We start from the raw sequence: 27849 nt of genomic DNA on the forward strand, positions 1-27849 counted from the left end.
TTGCTTGTTATTTCCCTGGAAGCTAATTCCACCTAATACTCAACTTCTCAGCGCTTCTGTGGATCACTAGTGATATCTGCATTGCTTACTGTACTTATTTCCTTGTTTCACTTGAAAGAAAGTTACTGTTTGTCGTTTTTGCATTTAGTTACTTGTAACACATTGCACTCAAGTTACCTGGCACTTGCTCACTAAAGCAATTATATAAGTCAGCACTAAAAATTAAAAGCACTACACCCTCACTCCCCACTGGCCCTTGTTTTCAATTAAGGGAAATTAAGGATTTCCCAATATTATTCTAGCATGTCCAAAGGTCAGTTGTCAATCTCCTCTCCGGTCCAGCTGGTGAATCTGGGAATCTTGAGGCAATGTTATAACTGCCTCATGTACACAGACAACCCTCTCCTCCTCCCACATAACACAAATACTTGCGAGAGATGCAGCTATTTAGCCAAACTGGAGGCTGAGCTCTCTCAACTCAGGACTGGCAAGACCAGACAGGAGGAGAAGGCAACTACACACACCACAGAACCAGCCTCACATAATGCTACCACTCCACTGAATCAAACACATAAACACACAAAGACATACTCGGAGGCTCTGAGTAAAAATTTACCTAAACAGCAGAGGCCTCCAAAGCAGACACCCAAACAACTGCTACCTCAAGACACCCCACAAGCAACACATAAACCACAAAAGCAGTGTGCAAAGCAGTCACAGCCCTTAAGGCCAAATACAACACCAAACATACTTGTCATAGGTGACTCCATAGTCAGACACACTGGCGTCCCACTCACCAGGCTGAACAAGGAGAGGGTCACAGTAAGCTGCCTATTGGGCTAGAATCCGCCACATAACACAAGCACTTTCGGGTCACTCCACGGCAAGTACAAATATGACACAGTCATTGTCCATGCTGGTGTGAGCGACCTGAGGCGTACCTCCCTGGACTACATGAAAAGAGACATAGAGGAGCTCTCTGATTATGTAGCCCAGGCAGGTATGACCCTAACCCTGAGCAGTATCCTTCCTTCACCAAGAATGATGCCACAATATAGAGACAAGATGATCAGCTTTAACAATTGGCTTAATGTCTGGTGTCATTCAAAGGGGATCCAGTGTCTGTCTGCCTGGGATGACATGCTTGACAAGCCACGCTGCTTCAAGGGCGGCTTGCACCTGTCACCCCTGGGATTCGGATATTGGCTAAGGCTCTTGCCACCCCATAGCGCCTTTTTAGGCAAGGCTCAAATTCTAAACCTACCACCCTAGAAAACAAAAATGGGAAGAAACTGAGGGTAATGCTGCTCAATGCCAGAAGTCTAAATCTCAAAATGCATGCACTTGAGGCCCTTCTCAGTATGGAGAACATCGATGTCTGTGCTGTAACTGAAACCTGGTTCAAGGCTCCTGAGAGCACCCGGCACTATTAGGTTTTACCTCATATCATGCGTTCCGGCCCCAAAACCCAGACCACACCACAAAAGGAGGGGGTGTATCCATATTCATAAAGGATATCCACACCTCCAGGTTGGTGGCAACGCAAAGCTTGAAACCATCCAGGTGCAACTAACCATAGGCAAAACTGCTCTACAAATTGTAGCATGCTACAGGCCACCCTCTCAAACTCAGGAACCCCACACAGCCTTCCTGAAGACACTGGAGGGTATAAATGTATCTCCAAACACCATCATATTGGGTGACTTCAACTACCCGAATATAGACTGGGAACATTACTCAAGCCCTAACTTTCTAGCCCAACGGTTCCTGGAGTTCATAAATTCAAATGCCATGGAACAGCTAGTCACTGTTCCCACGAGAGGAGAAAATATACTAGATCTCATTGTCACAAACATGGGGACAAAATGCTCCACACGGAAGTATATCCCTCATTGGTGAGATCTGATCATAAACTAATCTCACTGGAAATCCACATCCCGCCCCACCCCAAACAAAAAGACCATAGTGAAGAACTTCTCTAAAGCAAACTTCACACTACTCAAGACTGGTGTGGTATCCTTCAAGGCCCCTGAGCCAGAGGAAACCACCACCCAAGCTGTGGAAGCCCTTACAAATGCCTTCTATGAACACCTCCAGGACTGCATGGATCAGGCAATCCCAAATAAAACCAAGACTCTTTCCACAAAGGGCAAGCGTCCAGTCTGGTGGACCCCAGCCATTAACAAACTTTACAATAAGAGGAGAAAGCTATTACATGATAGAACAAAATCCATAAAAGGAAGTCACCCCTGATCATTATTAGTAAAAACATACGAGCACTCATAAAATCAACTAAGGCCAATTTTGAGAGAAAAATTGCCATGGATTCAAAGGACAATCATAAGGCCTTTTTCAGCTATGTTAGGAACCTGGGTGGAAACTCCCAGATATGCTCAGAATTAGTCCAAAATGATACAAAAATCACTGAACCCACAGACATTGCCAACATACTGGCAGACAGGTTCAGTGCAAACTTCACCCCCCTCTCCCCCCCAAAGGAGAGATAACTATCCCAGCCGAGTGTAGCCTCCCGGACATCTCAAATGCGCAGGTGAAAGCTGCTCTCTCTAAAGCTAAAAACACAGCATCAATGGGACGGATGGTGTCCCCGGCTGTGTGCTACACGAGCTAAATGAGGAATTAAACCCGCACATAAGGCAGCTGTTTAATCTCAGCCTTACCACAGGATACGTGCCCAAGGAGTGGCGTCACGGCAACTGTGGTCCCACTCCACAAAGGCGGCCTCACGGACCCTGGTAATTACCGCCCCATAAGCTTAACAAGTCTAGTCTGCAAAGCTATGGAGAAGATCATAATGGAGCTCATAAACAAAGATATAGGGGACTTGCAGACATTGGACCCGACCCAGTTTGGCTTTGTCAAGGGAAGATCATGCCTTTTGAACTTGGTCGACTTCTTCGAAACAGTCACCAAGGCCATTGATGAGGGAAAGGCAGTCCATACAGCCTACCTTGACCTTGAAAAGGCTTTCGACACAATACCCCACTCGGGTATTGTAGAAAAACTTACCAGCTTAAATGTAAACCCATATGTCACAAGATGGGTTGCAAACTGGCTTAAGGACAGAACCCACAGGGTTAGAGTTGCTGGCGCTGTGTCAGACTCCAAGCAGGTCACAAGTGGTGTCCCACAGGGCTTGGTCCTTGGCCCCCTATTGTTTGGCATCTACTTCTCAGAAGTACAGGCCAACATGGGAGGACTTTGGCTGACAAAGTTTGCAGTCGACTGCAAACTGGAGCCCATAGTGGAAAGTGCATCGGACACGGATATCCTTCAGAAGGGACTCACGGAAACAGATAGCTGGTGCCAGAGCCATGGCCTGAAGTTAAACGCCAAAAAATGTATAGTCATACCCTTCGGGAAAAACAAGGTAACCCCAAGCTACCATATAGGTGGCAATCCACTAAGCACAGAAGAGGTTATCAGGGACCTGGGGACCCAGGTTGACAGTGGCCTTTCTTTTGACACTCACGTTGCTAAAGTGGTTAGAAAGACCTTCTACATTGCCCACCTGATCATGAAGGGATTCACATCCAGATCTAGTGAGGTCATTGTTCCCCTGTACTCTTCACTTATCAGACCAATGATCGAGTACAATGCCCCATTCGGGATGTATCTCACCCGACATCTGCAGCAATTGGAGAGACCCCAAAAGTTCCTCACCAAAAGGATAAAGGGACTCCAAAATCTGTCATATGCTGCCAGATTGAAGAAACTCCAGCTCTATTCAGTCGCATACCGTCTGCTCAGAGGTGACATGTGCCTGACATACAAGGCCATGTCCAACCCGGAATTAATGGACATGCTCCACCTCAAAAAATCCAAATCCACCAAAACCGCTAGAGCAAGCGACTTAAACCTTAGCACGGATATAAATAGGACGTGCTGGAGGGATAGATTTATCACTCAGAGACTCCCTATGCTGTGGAATAAAATCCCGGTCCATGTGAGGCAGAGCACCTCGCTGACTCTGTTCAAGAGAAATCTAGACCTGTGGATGGGAGATCGTAGGTTTACCCCGGGAATCATCTCTGTGTCACTGCTGGACAGAGGCACAACAAACTAATGGGCACAGTATTTTTTCATATAAGGGGTGGCGTAAGCCACAAAAATTTGGGCTAGGCTTATAAATGCCTTAGGGCAGATAGCCTAGTATAAACCTATGAACCTATGAACAAGGCCAACAGAATATGAAGCAAGAAAAAAGAACAAGTTGGGAGCAACAAAAAAAACATTAGAATATAATGGGAACTGTAACAATGCAACAGCAAGTCCCCAATTATGAGAGATATCGGAAGATGGTGAACGGGGGGGGGGGAAATAAACAAAGTATGTCTTCAGTAAAGAGACGACAAGCTGTGGATGTCTATCAAAGAGTTAATGAAGGACAAAGAACCTGGGCCCAGGTAACAGCAGAGAGTGGACATAATAAATCTAAAAATAACTGGCAGGCAAAAAATGGCTTTGTGAGGAAAGGAAATTAGAAGAAATATTGGGGACAGAAAAAACAGACGTGGAGAACATAGGTACAGTAAATTTTAAAATTATTAATTTATTTACTTATGTTTTTTCAAGTTAAGAATGTTTAGCTCTCAGCAAAGGATGGAACTTTGCACCAGCTCAACGAGCAAATAAATTAGAGACAATAAATGGCCTGAGAGACTATGTCAGATTGTTAAATTTTGATGTGATGTTGAAAAATTATGAAAGAAGTGATGTGTTCCTTTACAAACCAAGCTGTTACAACCCTCCTTTATGTAAGGAGTTGGAAATGTTTTTGAGCATATGTGAAGCACAGATAACTGAAGTATTAGAAAAGAAGGCTGAATATAACTATTTTAATATGTCTATGAAAGAAAAAGAATGCTTTAACAATTTGTTAGATAAAACTGATTTACTACTGTTAAAAGCAGATAAAGGCGGGTCCTTGGCAGCAATAGACAGGGCAGACTATGAAAGTAAAATAAAGTAATTACTAACAGATGTTAAATATTATAAGAAAATTGATATGAGAGAAGTAAAAAAGGGGTATGCATTAATAGATGCATGTATTGAAGAATGGTTCCTAACTGGTAGGATAGATGAGAGAGTTAGGAAGAGTTTATTGACAACCAACCCCAAAATAAGTAAGATAATCAGGAATACATAAAACTCATAAAAATCTTAACAACCCTCCTCTAAGACCTATAGTAGCCAGTGCAGGTAGCAAAACTGAGGGCCTGTCAGTATACGTAGACAACCATTTGCAAAAAGTAGTCTCTGTAAATGAAACTTATATAAGAGATAGTTTTGACTTCCTAAATAAATTAAAAGAAATAAAAGTAGAAGAAGAGGACTTTCTAGTAACATTGGATATAAAATCTCTCTACACAGTCATCCCCAATGAAGAAAGGATGGAAACTGTGATAACTGAATTATTGAATTCAAAGAAATACTCAGCAGATACAGTAGCTTTAATAAAGGAAATGATAGATATAGTACTGAACTACAACTACAAGTCCTTTTATGAAGAAATCTATGTACAAACGAATGGGGTTGCGATGGGTGCAGCCCTAGCACCCAGCTATGCAAATATGTTCATGAATGGCTGGGAAGCAGCAAATGTATTAGAAAGTGAGTATAAACAGTACATAGTCAAGATTGTGCATTTTATTGATGCTGTGTTTATGGTGTGGAGAGGAACGTTGGACAAACTAGAAGAGTTCATTAAGTATATGAATAATGTGTGTACATATTTAGATTTTACACACAATTATAATAAAGAAATTAATTATCTAGATGTTACACTATATAAAGAGAAAGAAAGTTTGGAATCTAAAAATCTTTAAGAAAGAAATTCAGAATAACAGTTATTTACACTATTCAAGTTTGCACCCCAAGAAAACCAAAATGAATATAATAAAGGGACAGTTAAGTAGAATAAGTAGCTTAACATATAAAGATGAAGATTTTTTTAAATAAGGAGAAAGACTTTTGTTCCAATATGGAAGCTAGAGGATATCCAGAAAAAGAAGTAATGAAAATATTACATGAACAAATAGAGATGAGAGAAAAAAAGTAAAACAAGAAATGAATCTTGTATGACACAATATAAGTATAGAACAGCAAAGACCATACAAAATAGTGTAGATTCAGGAGCAATAAAAAGGGTGATAAATCATACTTGGGGAGTGCTTAAAACAAATAGTGAAATAATTAACAAAATAGGTGAACAACCAAAGTTTGTGCAGAAGAGGGTTAAAAGTTCTAAGAACTTCTTTCAAGCTAAACTAAATAAACCAAAGGAAGTAGCAAATAAGAGATGGATGATAAGATGCTTCAGCTATAATATGTGCAACTTTCTATACACAGATTCCTCAGAAATAAAGGTGGATAAGAATGTGGTTAGAGTTCCAGGTGTTTTTAATTGTAAATCAAAAAAATGTTGTATATTTAATAACCTGCCTGGATTGTAAATCCTTTTATATTGGCAGAACAACTAGAGAGCTATATAAAAGGATTTATGTGCATAAATATGCCATACAAAGAGGGGATGAAAAGAATGCTTTAAGCAAACAATATAAGTTAAACAATTGTAAAAGAGAGTATAAATTATTGGTAGTAGAGGCCCTTCCTAGTGATACTACTGTTATGAATATAGAAGAAGAGCTGGGTTGTCTAGAATACTTATGGCAGGTCAAACTTAATGCTTGCTTTCCACCAGGTTTAAATGATAGGGAGGAATTTATGATGTATTTGAAAAGAAAGAGACTCAAACATTAGTAATACTTTTTAAAAAAACATATAGAGTAGTAGTATGTTGGTGAAAGTGTGTTTCTTAAATGTTTTCAAATGGATTAAGTATTTTAGGAGCTAGAGCGTCTTCTGTGTGGAGGCATATGTGAATGGGGCGTGCCTTCGTTGAAGGGTGTGCGTCAGGGCTGGTAACCCGGTACATAAAAATCCACTACCAATCATTAGCAGACCAGAGTTCCGCTGTGGCGACCCCTAACCAGGAAAAGATGAAAGACACAAACAAACAAACAATTAAGCATTTCCTGAGTGTATTTTTAAATGTTTTTCTTAACTTTTTTGTAGTATTTTCACAAAGTTAGCTTTTTGGAAGTTGGAAGAAAGAGGAAGTGACATTTTAAAGTGAATGCATCATGTGATGAGTTTAAACCATATGACAACTGAAGCCTTAAAAAGGGAATTTTGTAGAAGTTAACCTCAGTCTGAAGAAGTCTCTGTAGACTTGAGACGAAAGCGCTAACTGGAGGTGATTTTATTGTTTTATTAAAGTGTGGTAACCTAAGAAGACACCACTGTTTTCTTTATTTGTTTTTACAAGTTTATTGGTGAAAAGCTGATTTTGGTGGAAGTTCCTCTATGTACTTGCTGCTTCTATCGAATATGGGTATTCACTACAATGCAGGATTAAATTATCAGGTTTCTTGTCTTCCTTCTGTATGTCTAGTTCACCTGTTTCAAAGTTCAGTTGCTCGTATTAGCTTGGTCTCTTATCAGTATGAATCAATTCCTTTTTATAATGCTAATTTTGGCCTCTTGTGACAGCATTTATATTAATGACTTTATTTCCTGCAGATGTCTCTGAATCAGTATGCTGTTGATGTATGTAGCGCTACCCTGCCAGGTCCAGGGCTGTGCACTATATGCCTGTGCATGGTGTCTGTGAAACTCATAGTGCCTTGAGTCTGTGCTACATAACTATTTTACTGCTGCACTATGATCCACATCACACAATGTCTGAATGTGCATCCATGCCCACAGACCAGCTATTTTGTGTCCATGCCCAAGGGGCTACCATTTTGCTCTTTGAGCAGAGCTGTCTGAATGAACATGGATACTTTAGGCACTGAAGATACCATGGCTCCTGTGTGGTGCTTGAGGGAAAGCAAAATTATCTTGTTCTTCCCCATGGGGACTTTCAGTAGTGCCTGTTAGATTACCATGATGGCATATTTCACAATGTAGATGCCTGGCAGTAGCTTGACAGGATGGTGAGTGATAACACAGGCATCACATAATCTACTAAACAGAGGAAGAATTGCTAAAGTGACCTGTGGGGGTGGTACCATGACCTGCTTAGAAAGTGGGAAACAGAGGTTTGGGACAGCCACCCAGAGTTTTTCTGTGAGCATTCTTCCCCCTTGAATTTTCCAGGTCAACACTGTACTTATTTCTCCCTACTTTATTTTAAAATAGTTTGGGATTAAGGGAAAACATGCAAGGATGCCTCAGGAAGCAGAAATGTCTTTCCTGATGGCTGGGAACATATGCTATGTGCACTACGCTGCACAGCTTTCATGGTGTTTGCAACAGGTATACACTATTAAGCTCACTTTTGTTTTCCTTTTGCATGTGTAGTTGTAGGTGACAGAGGAGTAACAGCAGTAATCAGTAAGCTCAGCTTGTGCTGATCAATGTCTCTGGTGTTGCATTACCAGCAGGAACCAGCCCTGCTTCTGATCAGGGAGATAGAGGTCATCCTTTTGAAAGTGACATGGAGGACTCACTGGCAGAATCTACAGACACAACTCAGAAGAGGAACTGTGATGCCTCTCTTGATATTGGCCCAGAGTTATTTCCTATGTTACCCAGCACCAACTGTGCAGGCTGGTGACATCTATGGTACGCCAACAGCCGGACTCTCACCTTACAACAGTGAAATCCCTCCTGGCAAGGTTGGTTGAGTCATGTTTCAGTAGGCACCAACCAATGAGATAACAGAGGCATGGCCTACATATGACATTAGCCATAAACATGACTGATATTTGTGTCAGTTGACTTCTGGGCTGGTGTGTCAGCCATCATGTACCCTACCCTGTCCCCTTTCATGTGTTCTCCTACCTTGTGTATCACTATTTATATGTTTTTTGTGGATCAATCCTCTCAGTCAGTGATTGCTCACCTTCTGTCTGTGTCCATCCACTTTTGTCCTCCAACTTTTGTGTCAGTACTACCCCTATCTGTCTGTGATTGCATTTTATGCTCATTTGTCTGCCCTGGTAACCTTCTTTTCTTCCTCTGCCCTCCCTTTATCATTCTTCATTACATTCCCCAGCTACTCACTTCTTATTCTCCTCTTATGAAAATGGGAGCCTTTTCCTCCAAAGAAAGTGCCCTTCGTTCCCCTCCAGTTACTCTTTATGGGTACCTTTAAGTGTTTTCCCTCTGCTTTACTATTATATGATGAACTGTGTTGGCCCTTTTTTGTGCTGGTCCTCCTTGACTACTCTACCACAGTTAATGGGTGTGCATAGCTTCATCTATGCTTGGGGACACTTTCTGTGATGTAGGCCACTCCTGTCATGCAGTCACATGCACTTTAACAGCATGTCTCCTCTACTGGGCCTGCCTAATACCACTTTTTTTTTGTAAGACAATGGTATTAACATTCTATGAAATCCCTTTCACCTACTACCAGTGCTTCGTAAGCCCTGATTCACATATAGGAATCTACGGGCCACATCTTGCCACATGGTTCTTCTTATTCAGCACTGTGCAGATGTGATGCATTTGTCTGAGATTTCCAGCATTTGACTCATAAAACTAAGCTCAAAGTTCAAACTACTAGTCATCAGATTGAACAGCTGAATTAGTTAAATCACCACTGTCCTTCTTTCCAGAAGTGTAAAGAAATAAATAGAATGGTCATATTGGGAAAACGTGTTGCCAGTGGTTTGTCTGTCATTTTTCAAGTAACTGTGTGTCTATGGGCATTCATCCTGGCTCTGTCTGTCAGGTCTGTTCTGTATAGCTGTCTCTGGTCATTTCCAGCATTTGATTAAATAAACCACATTATTGGGTATGTATGCAGATAATCTTGTACCTGAAACATCTGCTCTTTGAAGTTTCCATGCTAGTAGCAGTACAAATCATTTGACATTTTTTGTACGGTTGATGTTGGAGAGCTTTGTGCCATTTCTGACTCTGCATTAATCTTGACTCAACCTGCTTCTCACAATAACATTTTTTAGATTTAATGATTTTTTTTAATGACTGTAGTAGGGAGTCCCAAAAATGCTATCCTCATTTAATATTCGTTAGAAGCCATTTATAATTTTGTTGACTTTTTCCTAAGTTCTGGGTGACAAGTTCCATCTAGCGTAACCTTCTCACAGGGCATCCCCTCTTTATACTACAACAGCTGCTCTCTTCATAGCTAAGTAGTTCTCTCCACAGTTCTGTCAAATTGTCTAGCAGAGTGATCTTGCACAAAGACTTCCATTAGTTATGCTAGATGAGCATCTCTTTCCCCTTTACTGGAACAAATGTGATGATATCTTATTGCCTGTAAATAATAGATTTCTTTGAGGGGCTGGGATGATTATTGCCCCTGTGCAGACATATTCATTTGTCAGTTGGTTATGTGTAAAAACATTTTCCATTGTGTAGAGTGACTTTAGTATCAAGGAAGGTAACACTTAAAAGTGAGTTCTCCAAGCAGAGGTTGTTGAATGGCAGAATTCCTTGAAGGAATCAAGGAGTTATACAGCTCATCCTCTAAGAGCAAGAAATCCGGACAAAGTCTAAAATAATGGGAAGACAAAGGCCCAAAATCAGGGAAATATTTTAAATATTGCTCTTATAAAGATGCTAGAATAAGAGCTTTTGTATCAGTATGCATTTTTTGAAAGATTTGATATCTGAAACTCAAATGTATGTCATTATTTAGAGACATCAGTCCTCAGTGATTTGCCAGAAAAAAACCCCACAAATTTTATGAGGAACAGTCCTAAAATATGAGGCAAAAATCTGGACATTTGTGAAGTATTCAGTCAGTCAATGCTGGGTAAAATGTTAATAAAATGGAAATAAGCAGGTTTCTTGTGTGTGACTGATCTTAGTAAGTCTTCTTCTAGGTTTGCCACAAAGAGATTTGCATTCTGTGGAGTCATTCTGGTGCCAGTTGCACTACTCATACTCATATGAACATTAAAATTGTCAGAATGAATTATATAACTTATCCACTCGTATCTGAGGTAAGGGTAGAGGATGTGTTTCTCCTGAAAGTACTTGAGACAGGTTCTAATCGACAGACCATAACCCACGCATTCATGTTATCAAGTCTTCCTCTCTCTCTCTTTCACCCACACACACATGAACTGGATTCGGAAAACTTTGCCTCGTTGTGATAAGTGAATTTGCATTTTGAGGAGTCACATGCAGAGTATGTGTGATTCAGGAAAATAAGCTGCATCAAGTGGCCATGCCAAGCAACATGTTCTGGCTTGATATATGATAATGGCTGTATAATAAATTAATGAGTAACATTAATAAAATCAGCATATCTGCATATGCTAATGAGGCAAAACAAGATGGCAGTGTGATTCAGAAACATATAAATGCCACACAATGGAGCTGCGTCTACAGCATATTTGATCTCAGCTTAGGGAACTGCTAACTAATGTTAGGGTTTGTCTTACCTTTGGAGTACACCTTTCCAAAACATTTAAAAGCATTATCCAACTTATTTATATTATAGTAATCAAATACAACAATGCTTGAAAGCAGGCATATCTGACAGATTCAGCTGTGGTAGGTACTGAAGTTGCTGCTTTATGAGTTGTTCCACAGAATGACAGTTCTCTGTGCTTAACATCACACAAATGTAGCTGCCTGGGAGCAATGTTTACACTAAGGCTCAATGTATTATACTTTCTGAACACCTTCATTTGCACAATGAGCACAAATGCTAAACATCATGCAGAAGTCTACTCAGTACTGTGCACATACCTGTGTCCCTGCGGGTATTACTGCACGTTTGGTCCAGGCATGCTTAAAGGAGGATGAACTGTAATACTATATTTATACATCTGTACATGGAGTCACTGTAGTGCCTTATTTTCTAACAGCATACGCAGACTGAGAACTACAATGTTTCACACCATAAAGTCCCATTGTGAAGCATAATAATACAGCACTGATATATTCTGAGTCTGCCATCCATCAGTAGATGAGGTGACCATCAATGCCAATTGCTGCATAGCAGATGGGACATGAGACCTGATTTGGGTGACAATTCTCTGTCATTTTTCCTTTATTATTCAAGGTGAGATATAACTGCTGGAGAAGAAGGTATTACTCCTTTTGGAGTGCAGTGGTGGTGTGTAGAAGAGATAAAAATATTTCTCCACCTCTGTCATCAGGATTACAGACAGAGGCTCCTGTAGGAGTGGTATGAAGGGCCTCAGTATGACTGAATACTCAGTATAAGACTAGACATCCCATGCACAGGGGAACAGTGCAGTCACCATTACAGTGACAGGAGATGCTGCAATCCTGGCCTTGCATGCTGTTGTAAGGGTGAAGTTAAACAGTGGGCCACACCAGTGTGTTATAAGTAGAACTTATGTTAGCTACACATTTAATCTGGCACTGCATGTCATCCACAAGTATTACACAGTTCTCTTTTTTATGTCTGTAGCCCCTAAACATACTGAAAGCAATAGGCAGCTGCACAGAAGAATAGTGAAGCACCAAAGAAATCACCAGGATGAGTATACATGCTTCAAACTGTCTTACTTTTAATATTAATATTTAATATTGGATGATGCAGTGGTTCACATTGTTGCTTCACAGCAACAAGTTCTCCAGTTTGATTCTCAGGTGGGGTGCTTTCTGTGTGGCGACTGCATGTTCTCCCTGCATTCACGTGGGTTTCCTCCCACATTCCAAAGACATACATCTGGTGTGTTTCTCCCCAGGCCTCCTGTCAACAAATGATAAATAAAATGAAATTAACAGTAATAGGGATTCATTTCCTAAATGTATACTTCTTATACGACAGTGTCACTTAGGTTATAACTATCATAGCTCAAAGGTAATAGTGACTGTTTAATGTTATTATTGTTTGCATCCTGTCGCATATGTGGACATGTAAGTCAGGATGTTAAGGCTGTTTCCACACTGTATGACCGTGGGTTCAATCCCCCCGTTGTGTTATCATAAAATATTTTAGGTTTACATCTTTGCCTCACTATAATAACTACATCATTAGATAAGGCAAATATGCATGATCAACATTATTGGCTGGGTAGACATCTTTATCAGTATAGTTGTTTCTTTTGCATATAACCTGTGAGTGAAATATTATGTTTGAGCAGCATTTTTTTTTGTATATGCACACTTGTCTCAGACATCATTAGTGTATCACGGACTAGAGACACTTACCTGTTGCTTTGTTAAATAACTTATGTTAATCTTCTCTCTCTCTGTCAGAATGTAGATGTCGATGATTGTTGTTTCAAGTCCCCCTCTCAGCTGTGTATACTAACAGTCTTGTTAAACTGAAAAGTGTTTTTGGTCCCTCGAGTATATTATGTTTATCATAGTAAAAATATATACGAGCTTCAGTTTTTCTCTCCCCCAACTTTGTCAAATACCATTCTTATACGCATTCATTTTACTTATTATTTTATCTCCATTTTTTTTTTACTATTATATGCAGCAGCATCACAACCTGCATCCATCCCTCCTGTAAAGTCTGTCAGTCCTCCACAGGTGGCAGTAGTAGCAGTGTCACCACCACCACCAACAGAAGCAACCAGGACATCTGTATCCAGTTGCCAGTAATCCTGCCCTACCTGCACCACCCACTTCAGGTAACCCTACACTGGAAGCTGGTAGAGTTGTACCCCCAGGCTGCAGTGTCAGTAGGAATGACATACTTGTCACCCATCAGCAGCTGGTAGACATTGTGGGGGAGGTTATTGACACAAGGCTAGATGTCCAAATTAGCCGAATGGAGAACATACTCCAGTAACAAGCTGAGTCGCATCCCTGTCCAGCACTGTCGCCATCATCTGAGACAGACTCCAGTAGTGATGGTACCCAGAATGGAAAGAAATCTCCCAATGAGTCTTAGCTGCACTGCAGCTGCAAATACTTCATCATACTGCCAAACTTGGTGTTCCCTTCCCTTTTGTGGCCATGTCTAGCTCTGCTGGTTGTTTAGTCCTTCCTTACCATTGCCTTCCCTCCATTTGTTTGATATCTCCTTCACCACTGTGCTCATCAACTCATTGTGTTTCCATTTAAGGTATCAGTTGTGTCCGTCTTTCCTTGCTACATAACCCACTGACTTTCTTCTTATGTCCCTTCGTTCCTCAACTTTCCTTCTCTTTATGCATGAAAAATGAGTATGTGCACCCCACCCAAAAAATTAGCACACCTTCTCCATATCCATCCTGCTAATTCCTTAAGTCGGTCACCTTCTGTTCTACCCCCCATTCACAATTCCAAACTGTAATATGGTGAAAAAAATAAACCTTGCACATGGCCACACTGGGTTTCGAAATTACTTTTTTTGTATGATTGCACTGTAATGATGGGTTGTGAAGAGCAACTTCGATGACCATGCACAACTGACAACGACTGGCACTGCTCATTGCAAATCAGTGATTATGTACAACCACTATCATCTATGTATATTAACCCTCCTTTGCCATCAGGCATGTAGATGGACAGATCATTATTATGCTTGCTCAGCACTTCCATGTTTTTATTGTGAGTGTTCGTACAGCTCAGCCTGTATTTGAAGTACTTTACACATTGTAAGCGGTTCACATTCCCTCACGGTCGACTATTTTATTCATTCGTTCTGCAAGTGTGTTAAAATCACCTGCTTTGTGCTTCGCTGACAATATGAGCGTCATGGTTTCTAAAATTAAGATCCTTATAAGGTATAAATGAAACAGGTTGAAAGTTCAAGTCCCCACAAACTACACTTTTTATTTATAACTCCAATCACAACCCTTTTATCTCATTTTTGAAGATGGGGTCACTTTAACAGTGCATACCTCCCAACTGTACAGATTTTCCCAGAATGTCCGTATTTTTCATTTTTTTAGGCCGCTTTCTCATAAAACTGTTTTTTTTTCTGGCAAATTACATACAAAGCATTGAGGACTGAATTCAGAACATAATTACATTTAAAATTCAGACGTCATACGCTTCAGAAAAGTAATGCTAATGCAAATCACTTTTCTAAGTTTGAAAGAGAAATATTTGAAAATGGTCCCTATTTTTGGGCCATGCCATGCCCCCCCAATTATATATCGCTTTGTCCAGATTTCTTGGTCTAAGAAGCTGAAGCTTGAAAGTTATGATCAGCGACACATATAGATGCCAAAGTATACACCATCGGGTAGCTAGCCCTGCCACGGTCCACACGCACTCACCTATGACCAATTTACAGTGTCCAGTCTACCTACTTCTGGTTTCTTCACACATTCCAAAACATGAACACCCAGAGGCAACCCACTAGTACACAGAGAGGACATGTAGACAGCGCACAGAAAGCATCAAAGCCGAAAATAAAACCGGGAAACTCTCAATGACTGTATGACAACGCTATCCGCTGCGCACTGTACCCCTAAACGATATATCTACCTAGATTGTTGACAAAAAAAGAGAATTCACAGCAACATTTAGGTATATTTTATGAATAATAAGAAATGTGTGCGTGTCAGATATATCATTACTTGGTATCACCAATGTTTGTTTTCTGCTACAACAACATAGGTTGTAACTCGAACGGATAGAGCAAAGGTCGAAGCCAAAAATCAGTAACAGGAAGTAGAGCTATACCTAGCACACACAAGTACGTACACCAGTAAAAAATGACCTACTATGAGAAGTTCAATTCCTCAAATACAGCACAGTAAAGTAACAATTTCGAAAACCGTTGCTTTCGTGGAGCTACCGTACAATTTGATTGGATACACGTGATATGACTTGTAGTCCAATCAAACATTTTCGTGCTGGCTTTGGAGGACATGGGTGCACTGTAAACACTGTCAGTGGTAGGTATATGCATTCTAGGTGACTTTAGATGTAGAGAATAATGTGTTATAAATCGTAATATGTAAATTGTATATTGAAGCCGTTAGATTATAAAAGTCTGGGTATTAAAGACATCACCGAATTTTCCCATCGTAATGCTTTTTGCAGTCTTGCTATATATGGCCATGGTTGTATAGTTGTTTTATATTTTATATGCATTATAAATGAAACAACTTTACCTTTCCGTGTCTTGTTCACCAAAATATAAATCATGTGTCAAAGATGCCTTAACTTTTAGTTGTAGCGTCAAGAAATCTGCATTACGTGTACCTCTCAGCCATCAAACAACTCTCGTCTTGTGTTAGCACTTGTCCTGTTTACACAGGACAGTCCTTTCAGTGGCTGTTGTGTAGTGCAAGAAATATGAACAATAGCAAATATCATGAGGTTTTTGGATAAAAATATTTCCTAAGTTTCTTCTAGTAGTTACATAAAACAATTATTTTGTACCCGAAGCTTATTAATAGGAGATACAACAGAAATACCTCTAATGCTAAAAAAATGAGCTTTTATTTTGGCAACAAAACTAGTCATTTACACTGATTGCGAGCATGGTTTATCTTGCAAAATTTCACATTTCCATAAAAATGCTTTTGACCAACACAGAATTGAAGATTTTTTTATGTATAACTTGAAACAGACGATATTCATTATTCTATTTACTTCTGAACTGCAGCTCTCATTAGCAGACTGTTATTGCAATTTGTGTAGTACGTATATACTTCTGAACTGCAGCTCTCATTAGCAGACTGTTATTGCAATTTGTGTAGTACGTATATTTTTTGGATGGTTATTTTTATGTTCTTACTTTGAGTCTAGGACATGTTGATTGACAGGAATACCGGCTGTGAGGTAAATTGTCAGATTAAAGAAAAAGTCCTTGTGTGCGTGCGCTGGGGGGTGGGGGGGGGGTTGGGGTGTGGTAATCCATACCTGACTGACAGCTACTGACAAATCAAAAAAGCTATAACTATGACATTTTGCCAAAATAAAGGCTTGGTTATTGAAGGGATTAAGAAAGGTTTTTTAAAATGATTTTCAGAAGCTCTCAAGAGAGGTTCTGTCAAACTTCTTGCTTGTTTACAAGTGACAGGCAAGCTGTTGGTGAGTCTTTTCCCAACAGAAATGGAGAAGTACTGTTTTTATATAGGGGCAGGCATCACTGACAAACTCGCCAGCTAGGTATCATCCCTTATATCATTAGGTGTATCGCAAACTGGCTTACTGATAGAACCCATATAGTCAAAATAGGAGAATCCATCTCCAGCAGCAGATCTGTAACCAATGGTGTTCCACGTGGATCAGTCCTGGGACCTCTACTATTTGGAATCTATTTCTCCAAAGTACAAGCAAAAACTAAAGGTCTGTGTATGACAAACTGGCTTACTGATAGAACCCATATAGTCAAAATAGGAGAATCCATCTCCAGCAGCAGATCTGTAACCAATGGTGTTCCACGTGGATCAGTCCTGGGACCTCTACTATTTGGAATCTATTTCTCCAAAGTACAAGCAAAAACTAAAGGTCTGTGTATGACAAGGTTTGCTGACTGCAAACTGAGAGCGGTCATAGGATTTCCAAACGATGTTAGCATCCTACAAGTGGGTCTTACACAAACAAATTATTGATGCCAAAGTCATGGCCTTAATCTCAATGCAAAAACATGTATATCATCCCTTTCAGTAAGAGCGATGTTCCTGCTAGCTACCAAATCAATAGCAACACCTTAAGTATGCACTCAGTGGTGAGAGACCTGGGCACACAGGTTGGCAGCAACCTTACCTTTGATCACTATGTTTCCACAGTAGTAAGAAGGGCATTCTATATTGCTCATGTCATAAGTAAGGGCATTGCCTCCAGAAAAATAGAAGTTATAATCTCCCTGTACTAGTCCCTCATCAGGCCAATGATTGAGTATAATGCCTCATTTGGTATGCACCTTTCCAAGCACCTGGAGCAATTGGAGAGACGACAAAGATTCCTTACAAGGAAAATTCAAGGTCTTCTGCATCTGTCTTAAGTGGATTGTCTGAAATCATTGTCAGTTTATTCTGTTTCATACAGACTGCTCAGAAGCGATCTCTTTCTTGCATATAAGGCAATCTCTGATCCTGCTTTATTGCAAATGCTGCATATCCACAAGTCAAATGGTACACTGGTTACTCACTCTAAAGACCTCAACCTGGTATGTGACATTTAGTATAACTTGCTGGAGGGACAGATTTGTCTCCCAGACGTTACCATACATTTGGAATAGTCTCCCACTTCATGTCAAACAGAGCACGTTATTGGCCCTGTTCAAATGCAAACTGGACTATTGGATGGGTAACTGTAACTTCACCCCGGGGGTTCTACCTATGTCCATCTTGGACAAGGGCAATAGGTAATGATTGTGAAAATAAGAATAGAACTTGGCTAGGCTTGTAAGGGCCCTAGGGCCATTAGCCTAGTAACTTCCTATGATCCTGTGGACATTGTCCTGAGGTGGAAAGAGCACTTTAAGGACCTCCTCAATCCAGTGGACATTTTCTCCTCTGAGGAGGCAGTGCCTGGTACAGATGTTGTAATTTTTCCATTTTACTTAATGATGTTTCTGCAGTAGTTAAACAGTTTTGCTGTGGTAAGGCTGCAGTAGGCAACGCTATCTGACTGAAAATACTAAATGTGCTGGGTATTGAGTATTATGGTTAGCACAACGTTTGAGTGTTGTGTGGAAAACTGAGACAACACCTCTGGACTGGCGAAATGAGGTACTAGTCTACATTTCCAGCAAGAAAGTACTCCATTTTTAGGTGGATCACACCTCATTACATTTTTGGAAAATAGAGTGTATGCCAGAATGATGCAAAGGAGCAACTTTGATTCTTTACTGGCCATGGAACAGTTGTCGACTCTTCATCCTTGCCGACATATTAGAGAGGTAATGAAGGTTTATTAATATTTTCTATATGCATTTTGTGGATTTTATGACTTCTCAAGTGTTGAGTATACCTCTGAATGCACTGTGGGAAGTCTTACAATTGCATATTTGAGGAATTAGAGTTTTGTTCACATTCAGATATGTTCATGCATAGCAGAGACTGTTCCCAAGGTATGTGTTGTCTCACCTCCTGTTTGTGACAGAATAGCAAGGCACAGTCAAGATCTGGAAACTATCCAACTTAGGAACATAAGGGTGACATGTTTGTTTGCAGATGATGTCATCCCCATATCTCTGAAGTGACTGTGCTCTCCTGCAGGAGCTGTAGCTGAAATGAAAATTAACACCTGCACGTGAGAGTGAGTTGCCTTCTGCAGGTGTTTGGGGAGGGCAGCTACTTCAGATGGAGATTTTTAAGAATCTAAGGAGGTTTTTATTTAGGAGTTTGAGTAGAGTCTGTCAGGGGGTTGACTAGCAGATGGGTGTGGTGGCAGCATTACTTTGGACATTATGCTATAGAGTGGTGAAATGAGAGATGAGTCCATGGATGATAGTTATCTAGAGCCAATGTTTACACCTGTGGGTGGCTAGCCCTGCGATGGAGATGAGTCCTAGGAGGAAGCAAATCTTAGTTTACTTTTCAGTACATGTTCTCATAACTATGGACATAACTTTTGTGTAATAATCAAAAGGTGAAATCATGGATACAAGTGTCAGAAATAGTTTCAAAGGGTAACCAGTCTTACTTTCCACAATGAAATGAAGAGTTTGGTAGTCTAAGGTGTTTTGGAGCACTTCCAATGTTCCTCTGTGCCAAAAGGAGTCATTTGAAGTTGTCTGGGCAGCTTGTGAGGATACTCTCCTGGGTACATCCTACAGATATGGCCCACTGGAAGGAGGCCCATGGAAAGACCTAGGCACATGTATAGATTTTGTCTCTCAGCTTACTTTGAAACACTTACAGATCCCACAAGATGAGCTGGAGACTGTTGCTGGATTGGAAATTCTGTTCTACCCAGTCTCAATTGTTGAAATTCTTAGAACCAGGTATACAGTCCTTAGAATAGCAACACTGCATATGCGATTAGAGGGAATGTATAAGAAGTCTGATGTTTTGAGTTTGTCTCCTATTGTGTGGTGTAATGATCTTGGTGTTAATGTACAGGGCATTGATGTGGAGGGGCACAGTTTGGGGGGTGCTGCAGGAGGCATAGAGTTTTGACTTTTGCTAAGTTTGGTTTACAGCTGTAACTTAGTTTTCTAAAGATGCAAGACTTGTTGCAGTTATGGGTTCATAGGTAATTATTAGGCTAGCTGCTCTTGTAGGCCATTTTAAGCCTAGCCAATTTCCCTCAAATGTGAGAATCAAACCCTGTACCGTGTATCTGTGAGGCAGACACTGACCAGAATGCCAGCTCTCTTCCCCCCCCCACACACTCATGCCCACTTCAAGTTTTTTTCAGTGTCAGAAAAGAGCTTTTTCAGTATAAAGTTCTATGGAAGAACAAAGATCATTGATAGAGGGCATAACAATTCTTCTGCCATTGAACCACTTCCTGTGACTGAGTAGAAGTTTATGTATTGGAAGACTGTCTTTTTGGTGGCCATCACTTGTGCCATGAAAACTTTATGTAATTGAAAACCTTATGTGTTTATTCTCCTCATTTGATCCATCTTTCATTCACAAGAAAGCTGCCAAGACTAATCATCTTAAAAAGTCCATTAGTCTGCTTGTTTTCTGTTGCACTGTGTAGATGTAGATATGCAGCTAAGATTCTACATGAGCAGAATTAAATATGTCGGGAATTATTCACAGTTTTGTGCCATTTTCCAAACAGAAATTGTCTCTAGAGTTTCTAAAATGACCTTGTTAAAGTGGCTATATCATTGTATTAAATTGTGCTATAATAAGTACTATACTATTTTACTTAGTATATAGTTGACTCATTTGGAACACTGGCTGCCTCTCAATCCTTTTTTTTTTTTTTTTTTAATTAATTTTTGGATTACATTTGTGGAACAGGTACGCGGGCATCACTGAGTTTTTCTGCAAGACACTATAAGCTGAAGTCAGTCTTCTGGTCTAGGTCCTCTTTTGGAGTCACGTTCATTAGGGGAATATTCTAATGAGGAATCACCTAGGAAAATAAAATTGGGACTCTGTTTTAAAGGTTAATGTCAGTGGAACTCTGTATTTTATATAAGAAAGTTTCATGTTTACCACTGTGCTAGACTTAAGGGTCTAGTTCTGTCTTTGTCAGCAGTACCAACTGATCTTCCTTTCTTTGCAGAGCATTATGGGTAGGGGAAGGGACCATTAGCTTGGTAAAGTTTTAGATGCCGAACTATCTAGACCTTCCAGTCTTTGTCCTAGTGTTTGATGAAGATAGAGCTTTGCACCTAGATATATCTTTACAATAGGTGTGTAACTTTTGTTTATATTCCATCTTGATCCTCCTTGACCTATTGCTTATTTATTTAATGTACTTGTTTGTTTGTATATTGGGTTGGTACATTGATCACTATAAGACCATTTGTAGGCACAGCCCAGGTGAAGAAAATCACAAAAAATAAAGCGGATATAATTCAAAAATTGCCAACATTTGATAATGTAGACCATGGAATTATTTTCAAATGTCTGTAATGGAATCATTTTCAAATGTCTGTAATGGAATCATTTTGAAATGTCTGTAATACCTACTGTAGGTTTTTAATAATCTTCCTTTGATTTACCTCTTCATTGGCAGAGTGCTCCCAGCAGGTGGTTTGGGGTGTAAGTGTTTACTGGCAGCATCAACCAGCCAGGCTTTACATCAGCTCCACTGTTTTTCTCAATAAACATGCTTCTGCTGGAAAAAACTTTTGTTAATTATATGTCTGTAGTAACAATTTATTATGGATAACTTTAGCTTTACATCTTCTTTCAGGATCAACAAGCCCTGAAAATGGATGGGGCTGGAGCATTGGGCCCATACCCAGCCGGCGCTAGGAGCCAAGGGGGCTACGCTGCGGCGAGTAGTAGGGCCGCTTTGGTGGCACTGAAACCCAGGGTGTGGGCTTGGGTGGAGCCTCCGCAGGTGCAGATGTTTCAGGTAGTAGCAAATATCCAAATGAGAGCTTTGATGGCCAAAGTGGAGAAGGATTCCATGTGAACAGCAGTTGAACATGGGTTAGTCGGTCCTGAGAGATAGGCCAGCGCCGTTCCCAAGGGACAGGCGATGGCCTCCATTGCCCTCAGTTGATCAGAAAGAAGTAGGGTTCAGATCCTTGAATCCAGAGTGGTGGAGATGGGTGCCTCACAGTGTCTGGTGCAGTGTTGCAAACTATCCCAGAGAAGCTGGTGGAGGCCCCTGGGAGAGTTTTGTTTTCTTTGTAAAGGGCAGGGTGCCCTGGAATGGGTTTGCCCCGAGAGAGGAGCCTATGCCCTGGAAAGTGTCTCGGTTCCAACAGAGTCAGGTGAGCTCTCACTGGCCATTGAAAATCCGGGGGAAAGGGTGTAAGTCCTGCGCCGGGCCATACCCATATCTGCAACAGGTCTCCAAGGTGAACAGCCTCTGGCATGGTAGAACAATGTAGGTAAGGGAAGTGTGTAAGCCAGATCCATAACTTCGAGATGAGGATTGGTTCTAAGGACTGTGTTGATCTGGCTCTGGCATGAGATGGGGTTGAGCATGTCCTGCAGCTGGACGATGTGTTGCCCCCTCATCATGCTGGGGGGGCAGTGGCAGCGACTCTGGACACACGCCGGGCCCTTCCTGTGGATTGTCTCGGCTGTGCCGGGCACCAGTCCCGACTGGTGTCCTGCATCGTCTGGCAGCTAACAGCTGACTTAAAACTGGTGCAGATTGGGGGAATCCAACTTTTTAATTAAAATAAAGCATTGCAAAGGACTGAGACTTGTCTTGATGTGTTATGATTTCTACTGAAGAAATTCAGTGAAGCACGGGTAAATGGCTGGAGTAACTATGACTCTCTTAAGGTAGCCAAATGCTTCATCTAATTAGCGATGCCCATGAATGGATGAACAAGATTCTCACTGTTCCCATAGCCGGCCTTAGGCATAGGCCAACTAGGTGGCTGCCTAGGGCGCCACTGAACTAGGGGCACTTTTCCAGTATTTATTTGGTTTAGGTAGACCAGGATGAGGGCAGCAGGTAATGTGGTGGGGGGGGGTGCCATGAAGCACTTTTGCCTAGGGCACCAGTTGACCTAAGGCCGCTCCTGACTGTTCCTATCTACTATCTAGTGAAACCACAGCCAAGGGAACGGGCTTGACAGAATCAGCCGGGAAAGAAGACCCTTTTGAGCTTGATTCTAGTCTGGCACAGTTGACTTTAATTTTAATGAGGATTGCTTGGATTTTCTGTTGAATTCATTAAGTCAAAGTTGTGTAAACCTAAATCTGGATGAGATCAAGACAGTGCTGGAGCATGCCATCCATCCTAAGTTCCCTATTTGTCCCTTTTAATTTTTGTGAGGACAGTAGACTGGAACTTTCTTCATGGTTGCAGAGCCTATGAGTGTTCTTGGACATCATGCTGACATTGAAGAACCAGGTTCAGCTGTTAAAAAAATCTTCATATTTCCAACTTAGGAACATTTCCAGAGCTGAGCACCTAATTCTAGTGTCTGACCATGATACTGAAGTTTGCAATTTGACTGTTGCACTATTTTGTATGTCTGGCTGTTGAATACATGGATAAAGAATTTTTTTTAGCCAGGATGTTGACTGAAACATCTTGATGTGAAAATGAAAATTTTATCTTTGTTCTTTGGAGCTGTGCAGGCTAAGGGTTTTGGGTGAGTTCAGTTTTTGGATCTTGACTCTTATCTAGTGAGATCTGTGTGACCAGTCTTCTCTCCTCTAAAATGTGTGTTTGGTTCCTTGTGTCCCAAATAACCATCTCTTGTCCACTCTTGATTCCTTTTATCTGGCAACATCTGTCTGGCTGTGTTTTGCTTACTTAGTACTAGCTCTGTGGAACTTCCTGCTTTCTTGACTATTTATTTATAAAACGGTCCTTCCTTAAGAGGTCTCTAAAATGCTAGATGTTTAGGAGGGCATACCTGTGATTGGGTGAGAGTTCTGGAGTTAATAGCATGGTGGCTGAATGTCTTAGTTCCAGGGTCTGGGATTCACTACTGACTTCTTGTCATTGTATGTGTTAAGTTTTCTCCCCATGTGTGTTTTTTTTTTCTTGTATTCCAGTTTCATCCTGTCTTCTATAATGATCACAGCAAATTGCCCACGTATATGTTTAGATTGCAAGCTATTTGTTATTTAAACTGAGTAATGATCATGTGCCCATGTTGTGTGTGTGTGTGTGTTTTTACATAAATACAAAAAACATACACTTTTATATATGGAAGAATTTGGTGAAGTAAACAGATGGTCAACACCTGTTGACACAAGTAGCAGATCGGACAATTTTTGGGGTTGGGGAATTTGCCCTTACCCCATGAGTTGTGCAGTCTTGGAGTTGGAATATGTAATTAGCAGGGGGGTGTAGAGAGACTTGCCACCTGCCAAAAAAAAAAAAAAAATCTTTTTAATTTTGTTTTGAGGTTTTTCATGCACTGAGATTGATGCTTAGTGCACACTTAGTAGCGTGTCAACGTGCATAATGTTGATAATTTGGTGTCAGCATTTTTCACATTGATATTAATGCCGTTCGATACAAATAAGTAAGTGTGTATATATATATATATATATATGTGTGTGTGTGTATGTGTGTGTATTAGATCACAAATAGTTAACGTTAAATAATAAAACTTCCAAAAGATTGCGAAAAACATGTCGACCATTTATGATATCATCAACCCAAATAACCAACAACCAGTACATTGAAAAAGGAAACATTTCCTTTACCAATGTATGTCTCATAACCCTACCATACATCCAGCTCAAATTTATTTGAATAGTTGTGATATGGAAAGGTTTTAAGGTAAGCTGCACTGTTAGGGTTAGCACACATTACTGACTGTCCCTAACCCTAACCATGAAGCTTACCTTAAAAAGCCATTTCTGTTTGTAAGATTAGGTTTCATTTGTATGTATTTTGTTAGACAAAAATACAGTATTCGCTTTTCATAAGTTTAGAAATGCAGCCATATTAAAGCAGGCCTTCACATTTTGTTTGCGGTTTCATTGAATGCACTTTCAGTCAGTGAAAATAACCTTCAGCTAAAAATACTGGTAAGAATAAAATGTACCAACAGAATGTGCAGTACATTGAATACAAACAGATCTTGTTTGGGTGGTACAGGGCTGGGGAACCAAGGTTAAAGAGGCATGAGGAAATTTACATGGTTTTGGTATTATTATTAGATGATACTTCAAACACAGTTAATTTGAACTGCTGCAGAAAGTCATTGCAGAGCAGTTCTCAGAAGTTTTGCACAGACGCTCAACAGTGAGTGCAGAAGTCAGGTTAAATATTCAGCATTCCAGAATATTAATTATATTATTCAGGAGGAAAGGAATATGAGCACAGAAGCTACGGACATAATTATTAGCACTGTTCATAGGTTGGTACTAGGCTATCAGCCCTAGGGCCTATACAAACCTAGCCATAACAATTCCCTGGCTATTTCTTCCCACAGTATTTACTTCCCTAGACCCCTGTCTAGCATGGTGACTGACGTGATCCCCGGGATGAATTTCTTGTCTCCCATCCAATCATCAAGATTCCTTTTGAAGAGGGCCACAGAGGCACTCTGCTTGACATGTATGGGCAGTCTATTCCAGAGTTTGTGGAGTTTCTGGGTCAGGAACCTATCCCTCCATCATGTTTTGTTAATTGTGATGACAAGGTTGAGATCCCTGGAGCGTGTGTCTCTGAGGGATTGGGATTTCTTTAAGTGTGGCATGTCCAGCAGCTCTGGATTTGACATGGCCTTGTATGTTAAGCAGAGATTGCCTCTGAGTAGACGATATGCAACAGAGTATAGGTGGAGTTTTTTTAGACGGTCAGCATAAGACCAGTAAGATTTGAAATTCTGAGTACAGAATTTAGACAGTATGAGTGCAGAAGCTATGGATATTAAGATTTGATTCAATATTGTTGACGTCTACCTACACTGTACATAATAAAACATTCTTAACTGAACTACAGAGTATGCAAACTTGTCTTCTGAAAGTTACAAGAAGATTTGACACATGAGAGACTGTCACCTGTTCAAAACATTTCTGGGTAATTAAAAGATAAAGACATTCGTTCCTCTCTCATTCCAGTTTCTTCCAGTTATTTCAAGGTCATTCTAGTACTGTACAGTCCTATCAGTTCTTACCCTGTAATACTATAACTACACAAAACAGCTTGGAAACTCAGCACAGATGCACAGTCATGCACACAGATACACTGAATGTAGTCCCTCACTTAATCCATACACTAACCCTAAAACACTCACACTTGCACACAAGTTCCCAGCCCCACCATAAAACCACTTAACCTTTGTTGATCAACCAACACTCATTGAGCATATTGTATACTCAGCCAAAACACACACAAACACACACTGTCTTTCTCCATATACTCTCCACAAACAACCCCCCCCCCCCAAAATACAATGCCAGCATTTTTTTGCAGGGGTAATCCCCCTGCACCCCTACTCTGAGATTGTGCTACTATAGGGAAAGGGCATATTTCCAGTCCCTACAGTATTAACTATCTTGCATAAAGCATGTCCGACCTCTTTTGATTGAGTGTGTAGCGTAATCAACAAGTGTTCCATTTGATGTAACAGTACAGAACTGAAAACCTTCCACTAGCTTTGTCTTCAATCCACTGAATCAGATATTCATTTTTATGTGTGTGTGCATGTGTACAACACATGCATGAATTTGTCTGTTTGCTTCTGAAGGAACTGGAGCTTCTTGATGTTTACTCTTCCCACACTGAATAGAAGTCTTGTACAGATCCTTTTATGTGAAGTGTTGCAACTGTTCATGCTGTAATGGAACTAAACCTAAATTGAGAGCTCTTGAGAGAGAAATAATAAAATGAAAATCTGTTTTAAAAGGAGCTGAAACTTCATTTCTGTCATTTAATGTTATTGGAGAATGTTTCTTTGGGCATGGATTATGTTATTCTGTTTGCAGTGGTATTTGCCCTTTTGTAACCTGCATGGAAAAATATGGTAAGTTATTTCAGTATTTCTATGAAAAATCTATATAGATACAAATATAAATAGCTAAAGATTCCTAATTTATGTAATTGTCATATATATCCGGCTGTCTTAGATTTGCACGGGTTTTTATGGTGTGGTACTTCCTAAAACATGTCCTAACACACGGTAATACTTTGAAATTCAGACACCATTAGATGGTTTTAGACAAACTTGTGTGAAGTACTATTTGCAGACTTGCATGAAGCTGTGGCAGAACAATCTGATGAAGTTTTATTGTGTTCTTTTTCATAGCTAGAGTTGAGTTTTGCTTTGAATTACCTACATAAGAAATTAATTGTCTTTGTCTGCACTGTACAAATTATATCTGTTCTCACTTTGATGTACATCCCACTAGGATGACTAGTAGCTTTTTTTTTTACAGACTAGGTCTGCTCCTTATACTTTCTAGAAGTTGATGACTTGTGATTTTTGAGAAGAAATATATACCACGTGTCATTTAGTGTTGGTGCCTCACAGCGCTTGGTACTGCAGTTCATTTATCTGTTGGGATGTTTTCCCTATGGAGTCGGCACATTCTTTCTGCGTTTGTGTGTTTTTTTGCTGGGTACTGCAGTTTCCTTCCACTTCCCCCAAAATGTGCTTTAGGGAGTTGGAATTCTTGCAAAATTGTCCATAGATGGACATGTCATGTGTGTGAAAAAGAGAGTGGATGCGAACAGGTATGTGCAGTGCAACGGGATGGCATACTTTTCAGGATTGGTTCATCTGTCCTGCATCCAGTGACTGCTGGAATAGCTTTTGGCTTCCCCCACATTCCTGAGCTGGATGAGCGGTTGACAGGTTTGGCTGTTGTTGTCACTGTGCTTCCTCTGAAATTTGGGAATACTGAATTATGCACTGACTTTGTTTTCTAAACAAGTGCTGTCAAT

General features: G+C 40.4%; 1 protein-coding gene across 2 annotated transcripts in view; it reads left to right on the plus strand.

Annotated features, from left to right (window-relative positions):
• The first annotated feature begins 15660 nt into the window (after nucleotides 1–15660).
• Nucleotides 15661–27849, plus strand: part of LRRC28 (leucine rich repeat containing 28) — a 1318547-nt gene continuing 1306358 nt past the window's right edge. Inside the window, exon 1 of one of the 2 annotated variants that reach the window (XM_044078388.1) lies at nucleotides 15661–15830. The gene's annotated coding sequence lies outside the window, so the exon portion shown is untranslated. The remainder of the gene's footprint in view (nucleotides 15831–27849) is intronic. The other variant, XM_044078386.1, reaches the window with a different exon arrangement.

The sequence above is a fragment of the Protopterus annectens genome, chromosome 7.part0 (assembly GCF_019279795.1).
Source record: "Protopterus annectens isolate FY-2018-M chromosome 7.part0, PAN1.0, whole genome shotgun sequence".
Lineage (NCBI taxonomy): Eukaryota > Metazoa > Chordata > Ceratodontiformes > Protopteridae > Protopterus > Protopterus annectens.